The following is a 10,522-nucleotide window of genomic DNA, read 5'->3' on the forward strand; positions in this document are numbered from 1 at the left end:
AGTGGCGCCCTGTAGGATGCACTGACTGTGCACCGTCTCAAAAACTGCACACAGGCAGGCTTCGATTCACAAAGAGCCTCCGCACTTGGGGCAGAGGCTCTGCTGTCATGGAGGGATCCACACACTCATGGCAGGATCTCCGCAATCGGAAACTGAAATGCAGAGATCTCGCCTCTAGTGTGCAGATTCTGCCATGACTGAAGAGCCTCCATGGCCAGTGCAGAGGCTCTTTGGGAATCAGGCTTCAATGTGCTTCCTGGTAGCCTCTTTGTCCGTGCGCCCACATCAATAATACAGCACAGGTAAAATAGCAAAGGATTCCCCTAATTGCATGATATCATGCTTAAAGAAAATGTGATTGTGAATGAAATTAAGTAGAAACAAAAGGAGTTGTACATGGATGCATCATAATCCATACACAGAAGTCTGTCAGTAACAACTGTGGCATAAAATAAATATCTCGAGACAAAGGGACTGCTTTAACCATCACCACCCTCGGGTGGACCAATCAACCAATCTAGGCTTAATAAAAATGTCAATGTTTCGACCCAGCGAGAAGGGGAAAGGGCTACTTGTAGCCTCACCAGTGGGTCTTCATCAGCACTCAGATAAGAGGAACAAAAAGGAGCAACCTATTGGAAAAGGATCTGGTCGTCCAATAGTATCAGGCTGTGGCTCAATATTATAACTGCTGTGTAAATATATAGATATTTAAGTCCAGTGTTGAAGCCACCAAGGCTTACCTGAGGGACACCATGGAAACTATAAAGCTCATTGACGATCTAGCGTTCAACCCTAGCGAACAGATGCTAGTAACTATGGATATTACATCTCTTTATACAAACATCCCTCAAAGACCAGCATTGGAAGTCATTATGGCAGAAATAAAAGACCACAACCTGTAGAGGTACCCACCATCTTCATAATTGATTTGCTTGAGATTGAGATTGACAAAGAATTTCTTTTACTTCCAATGCAATTACTTTTTACAGACCAAAGGAGTCGCTATGGGGGCATCTTTTGCACCCAGCTGATCATCTCCATGACTGAAAACCCCACAATGGCCAAGAAGAACTTCCAAGACGGGATGGAAGCAGTTGCTGCCTGGATGAAGGAGAGCTGCCTTAAGCTGACCTCCGACAAGACCGAGATCCTCATTCTGAGACCCTCCTCCTCAGCCTGGGATTACTCCTGGTGGCCCTCAACCCTCAGAAGCCCCCCCACTCCTACCGAACACGCACGCAACCTTGGCGTCGTCCTCTACTCAGTGCTCACCATGACAAGACAGGTCAACTTTGTTGCCTCCACCTGTTTCCACACTCACCGACTCCTACGGAAGATATTCAGATGGATCCCAAGTGACAGCCGCAAAACCGTGACACATGTCCTGATTACAAGCAGACTTGACTATGGCAACATCCTCTATGCCGGAACCACCAAGAAGAACCTGAGCAAGCTACAACAAATCCAGAACGCCTCCGCCAGTCTCGTCCTGAACATCCCCCACTGAGAACACATCACAGGGCACCTGAGATATCTCCACTGGCTCACCGTCGAGAAGAGGATCAACTTCAAGCTCCTTGTACACACCTACAGGGCTCTCCACACCTGGGACCCAGCTACCCCAACCACCGCATCACCATTTACTCCCCTGCCAGACCTCTCCATTTCTCCCAGCAGTTTCTCGCCACCATAGCCAGCATAAAGAAGTCCTCGGCTGGAGGAAGATCGTTCACCTACCTTGCAGCAAAAGGTTGGAACACCTTACCTTTCAACCTCAGACAGTTGCCATCACTACCTCAATTCAGGAAGGACCTCAACACCTGGCTCTTCGGCTGAACCCTGAGGACATATCCCACAGCGCTTTGAGACTTTACGGGTGTGTAGCGCGCTCTAAAAGAGACTGATTGATTGATTTGCACCGGATCTAGTGACCTTTACATGGACCATTATGAAGACAAATAGATATATGAGGTCAGAACACCATATTTTGAACATATCACCTTATGGAAGCGTTACATTGATGATGTCCTTATGATATGGACAGGCAGTGAAGAAACACTCCTGAAATGTCACACATGGTTAAATGAAAGGTCACAAGATATACAGTTCACTATCCATTATAGCTCTTCAGCTATAGATTTTTGTGCATCACAATTAAAGTGGATAGTGATCATTTGTATACCCCTTTTTTTTTTAGAAAGAACGGTGAGAGAAATAACCTCCTATAATAAGTAGAATGAATGAATAATAATTTATTGTACAGATAATAAAATCCAATACAATAAAGCAATCAAGAATAAATACCCTCAGAAACTAAATTCATGCTAAAAACACACCATAAGTTAGAAACACATGACATATTAAAAAAGACATTCCAGCCTAAAAGTGTACGACAATCGTGAGATATAAAAATAAAACAAGCCACCCAACCAGGAACCCCACATAGTACACAAAGACAAAATGCATAGGCACAGCCCTAAAGAGCATGGTGCATTAAACAGTAATTGCAATAAACATCTACATATGCCGTTAGAACTCCTCGACCTAACCAATGACAGGCAATGTGGCAAGAGCGTGAAAAAGATTCCGATTATACATGTTCATTGCTCGCAGTGCCATTGAATTTAGATTGTGCAATTTTAATAAATTTAGTCAATAACACATTTAGTATTGGGTTGCCTGGGTCCAAAGACTGGATGATAGCCTGTCGACAGGAGCAGATTCCCAGTTCATTCCATTTGCTCCAAAGCAAAAATCTACGTTCCTTTAATAAAGCTTGGCACAGGCAAACCACATGATCAATGGTTTTGTCTGCGTTACTACAGCCTCTACATGTCACACCGTCCCCGGGGGGTAGCTGCAATTAGGGCAGATGTTTTAAAAAAAAACAATCGCCCATCCTTAAGGCCATGAATGTCAAGGTTGCCCAAATCCTCGGGGTCTGCGCGATGCTAATCAGGGGCCCACCTCCAGGCAACACCAACTCAGATGCCTTTATGGCGCTGAAGATTGGAGGGGCCAGGCGGGGGGAAGGGTAAGCAGGAAAGGAACAGCCAGGATCGAGATCTGGAAAGGAAATGGTTAGTGCAAAATAAATAACAACAACATACGTCGGATTATGCAAACTAATACACTCTTCAGATGCTTGTCATGTAATAGTGTCTACAGCAAAAGTCTCCACTAAACAACTTAACTCCAGTTGAATATGGTAAGAACCAAAGTTGCAAATGCGTGCCAGAACACTGCAAACCTTCAAAAGAGCGTATGCCAGGAGCTCTTCAATAACTAAACACAAATCTTCTGAGGCATTCATAACACACTGGGGTCTTGCACTAAAGATCAGTTTTCAAACTGATCGCAAGTAAGAAACAACTCTCATACATCAAAGGCCCACGCATCAAAATGTCTAACAACAAAGTATCATCCGAAGAAGGAGTCAAAGCAAGCTTTTTGATAAATGACTAAACAACTGCGATAGAGAAAGAGTCAGTAGTGCAACAACATATCTCTAAACATTATAAATAGTGAAGCGATCAAGAGCACACTAAAAAGCAAGTGGCTGGAATATCACGTGCGGCCGTTACTAAGAAGCGCTCCAAGCCGGAGTGGCAACAATGTATCAACTCCGACCGTGGAGTTTGGGAGCCGGCGGGGGAAGCCCCGTTGGAAAGGTCTTACCGGTGCGATTCCAGGCTCTCGCCGATGAAGAGTCCTGCCCAGAATGGGAGAGAAGGCTGGAGGAATCACGCGGTGCCATTAGGTTCTGAGAAAGCTCAGAATAAGAAGCACCAGTTGCAGGGTGTGGCCGGTATTTATAGGGCGGCCACACCCAAGATGGCCGCCACCTCAGGAAACTGGGAAATGTAGTTCCAAGCGATAGCTGCTTACTGAGAGCATCGCAGCCACCAACGAGCGCTCTGCCCATGTTGATGGGCCTTCCCACAGGGGGAAAAGGGAGAGCGCGCTCTCCAGCAGTGGAGGGGACCAAAGGAGGACCCCCTTAAGACGTGGGGATAAGCGTGCAAGGTGACAGGGATGGCGCATGAAGGGGTGCTTCTGAGCCCGCACGTCACCGGGGTCCTGCGGGTCCTGACAATGAAGGCCTTTTTCAACCAAAACCCATAAGGGCAAGAGAAAGAACTAGAAGACATACCTGGCTTAAAGGATCAATTACTGCCCAGGCATGCTTCCGTTGAACGAGGAGGCAACAGTCTGAATGACAAGAATACAGTTGAATAAGCCTTTTAACATCTAGTTTAAACAGAGAGTAGGGGGGGTTACTTGCCCAAAGATCACTAGCATCTAGTCGCAGTTTACATTCAACCAAGAAATGAGAATAAGTACACTTCGATTTCGACTCACTAATTTCTTGCCACAAGACTGCCTCCAAGTGACCGTCCGTGGCCTGACGCAATTTATAGCAAAGCTTCAAAAAAGCACCACTACCACCTGCCACCAAATCAGGAAGCCCAAATTCCAACCGTACCTGCACGGGTGAAGCCAGGCGCAGGACGTGAAGGACTCTCTTGTAGATTTTATTGACCAGCCTATTTACAATACGATAGCCATCACCCAAGAAATCTAAGGGATAATTTACCTTATGGACAGTTTCTCCTTCTCCGGAGGAACTGCTCACTCAAACCTGATTACTTCAGAGAGTCGGATGACTTGCTGAGACGTTTGGTGGAGAGGGGATACCCTAGGAGTCTTGTGAAAAAGATGCATAAGAGGGCATGGTTTTGTGCTACAGAAATTTTACTTGACCCAAAAAAACATACAGATGCATCCAACAGCAGGATGACAAGCATTACAACATTTTGCACTCGCAGCAGTGAAATAAAGAAAATCATTAATCACTATTGGGCTCTGATTTCTGATGAAATTGACACATATGACTTTCCAATGCACTCCTTCAAAAGGGGGAAGAATATTAAGGATTATGTGGTTAACTCTCTTTTAGGTGAACCACTGAACCCTTTCCTACTCTCACTATGGAATCTACCATAGATTGTAGGACACTTTAAATGTGTTAATTGCAGGGCATGTGCATCACGTTTAGAGACCAAGACCTTTCAGCACAATGAACAAACTTACATATTAAGAGAACACACCAACTGTAATAGTACAGATGACATCTATGTGATTAGATGTCTATGTGGGTTACTTTATGCTGGACAAACCAGACAGAAGGTGATGGCATGCATTTTGCAACACTGCAGCCGTTTTAGATGCAAGGTACAGGGGGCGCCGTTGGTAGATCATTTCACAACCTTTAACAATCAGGCAGATAATATGCAATGGTTGGTGATTGAGAAGATTAGCATTAATCCGCGTGGTATAATCTCACTAACGTTCTCAATCTAGGTGAATGCAAATTGGTTACTCTTTTGAACACAGTAGCCCAGGACTTAAATGAATATGAAGAGACATCCAGAGAGGTGGCATGTTTGACGAAAAGATGAAGGCACCAGATGGGCGGTGCTCCATACACCATAGTTTAGGTGCGCAGAGTACAGAGTCATCTTAATGCCGTATTACCATCTATATGTTATGCAATTCTGCGTATCTGAATATCTAAGTGACTTTCCTTATGGATTGGAAAGCAGACACAAACATTTTTCTGTATAGACCCCTTAAGGCTTTTTACCCGGTGTATGACTAAAGCGTTGAAGAGGATTCCACTATGTGGAGTCTATTTTCACTTTGTTATGATTTCAGCTTTGCAGTTTAGGTGCGCATACTTGTAGCAACACGGGTTTTGTTGTGTACCAATATTATTTACATTTTTAACTTACTTTTTCTTCAATGCCACATTAGATGGGTTACATTTTTGCCCTTTTTTCCTAGACACTGCGCCAATTGGCGCACTGAGGGAATTAATATCGGTCATTGGACTATCCCTGCTCTATGCATTCTAAGGTGCTTTTAACAACATCAGCAAATATCGGGTTAAAAGTATCCCGCAGCACTGACATTATGACGTTGGCTCACATTCCTTCCATACTGGTGGCAAGTGGGGACTTTTAACTTAACTTAGGTGCACAATGGTTCTTGGTAAGATACAATATCGGTTTGCTTTTATCTCCTAGAATTTGTTTGCCCATGGGGGAGAATTTTTGGTACTGATTGAACGCGCAGAAGGAATTGCGCAGAGAGCTATGAGGACACCTTTGTTATTCTGAATTAAAACGTGTCTTCAGGGAACTTTTGCTATAAGGTAAGCTTTAGTTGCTCTTTTTATATACACAATTGTTTTGCGTTTTTAAAGTATTCTTACTGCTTGATGTATGGCACCATGATTAACGGTGCCACCTTCCCCTTCATTTTCCTTTTATAGGGTTGGAATAATTCTGTATCTATGAGGTGCCAGCTGGCGCCCACCACATGCTAAATCCTTCAAAATAGGATTGAGCAAGTCTAGGTGAGCATACAATTATTTGTAGAAGGCAGCATGATAGCACACACACGTAGAACATTTTAATAAATTTGATCATTTCTGTCCTTTTCCAATAGGTTGCTCCTTTTTGTTTCTCTTATCTGAGTCCTGATGAAGACCCGCTGGTGAGGCTACAAGTGGCCCTTTCTTGCCGGATCGAAACGTCAACATTTTTATTAAGCCTGGAATGGTTAACTGGTGCACTGAAGGGTGATGATGATTAAAGCAGCCCCCCTGTCTTGATGAGACTATATTTATGGTATTCCGGAATTGTTACTGACAAGCTTCTCTTGTATGGATTATGTTGTATTATAGTGGGAATTAGTTAGGTTCTAATTGTGCTTAGCAACGTGTAGAATGCTGAGGTAGAATGTGAGGTGGGCTCAGTTGCTGCTGAGACCTGCCAGGGTTGGATGTGTACATCTGGACTGAAATAAAGAAGATGCTCATAAGAAATGCAGCGTCCCTGGTTCCTTTAGTGGCGACGAGGATGGGATGTCGTTTATAAGGATCAACCCTGGCAGAGCATCTGGTTTTGATGGATATTTTTTTTCTCGTTCCGTCTTCTTTAATTGCTGTACTGAAAAAAAAAAATTTGGATTGAAGACGAGTGAACTGTAGTCTTTTTGGACTTTTGAAAGGCGTTAGTTTGATTGGAAAGCGCTTAGTTTAGACGCACATGACGGTGTTTAGGAAGAAAACAGTAGCCGTCTACATAGACTGCGTGCGCTCCCTGGAGCTGGAGAACGACCGGCTCATGGTTAAAAATCTCGGAGAAGCAAGAAGTCACCACGCGCGAGGTATCTGGAATCAAAGCCTTGCATAAGGGTGAAATGGCCGATGCTCGACGAGTCCTAGATGAGACTGCTAGATGAGAGAGCCAAGCTTCAGATTGAACTTGGGAAATTCAGGTCTGATCTGGCAGGAAGAAAATATGTTTGAGTGCTATTCACGGTACAAGTGGTACTGTTGTGGGTCACAACGCAAGCGGCAGCGTGTGAGGGAAGAGACATTCATTTTTTTTACGTTCGTTAAGCTCGCGCGTTTGCCGTTAGTAAACTCTCGCGCGTCTGCTGTTATTGAGTCGCGTGTTTGCATCTTACCTCGCGCGTTGGCTCACTGGATCTGCGAGGGTAGATGTGTGTGGATTGACGCGAGACAAGCTGCGTCATGACGCATGTATGACGCTGACGCTGTACAAGGGAAACCACCCATAGAAACAAACCCATTGGTTTGTTTTCTTACAAAGACATGGATCGTTTGTTTCAACGGGAGAGCATCGTTTTTTTTTGTGACATTAGCTAGATTATTTTTGTGCCGATCGTGCATCGGATTTCAAGACCTGAGTGTTATTAGACATTTATTGCATTTGGTTCCAAGTGGATTCATCGAAGGACGACGGTGACTACATTTTTTATGTTAGTTTGTTGTTTTGTATGCATATTTGAATTATTAAATTCATTATAGGTACTTTACAATATAGAAAAATGCAATCTATTGCACCTCCACCTATATTTTTGGGCGTACCGGGTGAACCGAGCATGTCGTGGGAGGATTGGAGAGAGACATTTGAAACTTATCTAGAAGCTTTAGGAGGGGCTATTTTCACTGATAAGAGGAAGCTTGCTTTGTTAAAACACAACTTGGGAGTAGAAGGTAGGAAAATTCTGAAAACATTACCCTCTGCAAATTTATTAACTACTGAAGGTAGGGGTTCGGATGAAGATGAGAACGGTGATGTAGATGATGTGTATACAAGGGCTTTGGAAGCCTTGGAGGAACATTTTGGTCGGAAACTGAACATTGTTGTGGAGCGACATCGTTTTTTTTCTAGAGCTCAAGCTGCTCATGAATCTATAGATCAAGTTGTAAGTGCATTACGCACATTAGCAAATACATGTAAATTTAGGGACTTACATGAGGAAATTATCAGAGATCAGTTAATTAATCGTACGAAGTGTTTGAAGATTCAGGGAAAGTTGTTAAATTTGAGGAATCCATCTTTGGAGGAGACAATAAGGGTTGCAAAACGAGTAGAAAGTACATCGAAGTATGCAAGAGAATTGAATAAGAAAGATGATGAGAATGCATTAATACAAGCTGTAAGTTCTGTTAAGATTTCTAGAAATCTGAACAAGTTGGATGAAAAAAAGAAATGTTAAAAGTGTGGAAGTACAAGACATTTGGCGTCTTCAACAAGTTGTCCTGCAAGAGATGCCACATGTTTCACACGCGACAAGAGGGGGCATTTTTCAAAAGTATGCAATCAGAATAAGGCATTATACAAAAAGAGAAGTGTGAATTATTTATATGATGGTGCACATACAAGAGGTGATCATGAAAGTTCCAGCAGTGGTGAGGAGGTAAAAGATGACCATATTGAAATATTGATGCTTGATAGTATGTCTATGTGTGAACAAAAAAATATTTCAGCAATGGAACTGAGCAAGTACTCACCTCCTAAATGTGAAGTCAGTGTAAATGGTGTAATGGTGTGCATGTGGGCTGACTCCTGTTCACCATATATTCCTATAGATAAAACAACATGGGAGAGAGTGGGTGGTCAAGAATTGGTTAATGCTGAAGTGGATTTGGTGGGCTATGGCGGGAACAAGATTCCTGTTTTAGGGTATTTCCAAGGTAATTTGATGTTTAATCATAAACAGGTGGTTTGCGATGTGTATGTGGTGAAATGTGGGCGATGACTATTGGGCTGGAACGAACAGAAGAATTTAAAGGTAGTGTTGGATCCTAATAGTAAAGAACAAGTTATATCAGTTGTACAAGAAAATACCTAAAAATGGAGGACGAGATTTCCAAATCTGTTTAGTAGTAAGTTAGGATGCTTAAAGAAATTTCAACACTCCATCGTGTTAAAGGATGGGGCGGTTCCGAGTGTGCATAAGGTGAGGAGTGTGCCGGTTGTTCTGAGAGATGCACTGAGAGAGGAGTTATCAAGATTGTTAAATTTGGGTGTGATTGAAAGAATAGAAGCATCGGAGTGGTTAAGCCCGGTTGTTTTGGCCCGCAAACCAAATGGAAAAATAAGAATGTGTGTGGATTTGAGAGATCTAAATGATAATATATGGGTTGATAGACATCCGATTCCGAACATTAATGATTTGTTGTGTGAGATTCAAGGGGGTGAAGTGTACTCAACATTGGACCTATCAAATGCATATCACCAGATCATGTTACATCCTGATTCTCGTCATCTCACGTCATTTGTTACACCCGAAGGGGCTTTTAGGTTTATACGCATGCCGTTTGGACTTGCATCTGCCTCTGCAGTTTTTCAAAGGGTTATGCAAGATCTGCTGGGTGGTATGAAGTGTGTTAGGTTCTTTCAGGATGATGTTTTGGTTTGGGCAGAAAATATGTATGAGCATGATCGTGTGTTAGGGAAGGTATGTCGTGTTTTAGAGGATGCAGTTTTAACAGTTGAACCGGAGAAATGTAAATTTGCACGTCAGAGTGTGGAATATCTTGGTCATACTATTTCTGGGAAAGGGATTAGGCCTAAGGTCAGTCTACTAGAGGCAACTGAAAAGGCACCTAGACCGACAAATAAAGATCAACTGAGGTCTTTCCTTGGACTGGCTGAATACTATGCTAAGTTTGTAAGGAACTTTGCCGATGTAGCACAACTCTTGAGGGTGTTGATGAAAAAAAATCAAAGGTATGTGTGGTCTGAAGAGTGTCAACAAGCATTTGTTAAGTTTAAAAAAAACATTATTGATGCTGTTGAATTGAATCCTTTTGTGTCATATTACCACACGATTGTAGAAACTGATGCTAGTATGTATGGACTAGGTGCTGTGTTGAAGCAGGTGCATAATGGGAAAGAGCGTGTAATAGCTTTTGCTTCATGTACACTTAACGGAGCTGAAACAACGTACTCAGCTGTAGAGAGAGAGGCTCTTGCCTGTTGGTGGGGCATACAGTATTTTAGGAATTATGTCTGGGGGAGAAAATTTGAGTTGCATAATGATCATAAACCATTAGTAGACATTTTCACTACTTCAGGAGCAGGTCGGGCATCCTCAAGGATTGCAAGATGGTTATATAGATTGCAAGAATACA

This window comes from Pleurodeles waltl, chromosome 10 (assembly GCF_031143425.1).
Source record: "Pleurodeles waltl isolate 20211129_DDA chromosome 10, aPleWal1.hap1.20221129, whole genome shotgun sequence".
Lineage (NCBI taxonomy): Eukaryota > Metazoa > Chordata > Amphibia > Caudata > Salamandridae > Pleurodeles > Pleurodeles waltl.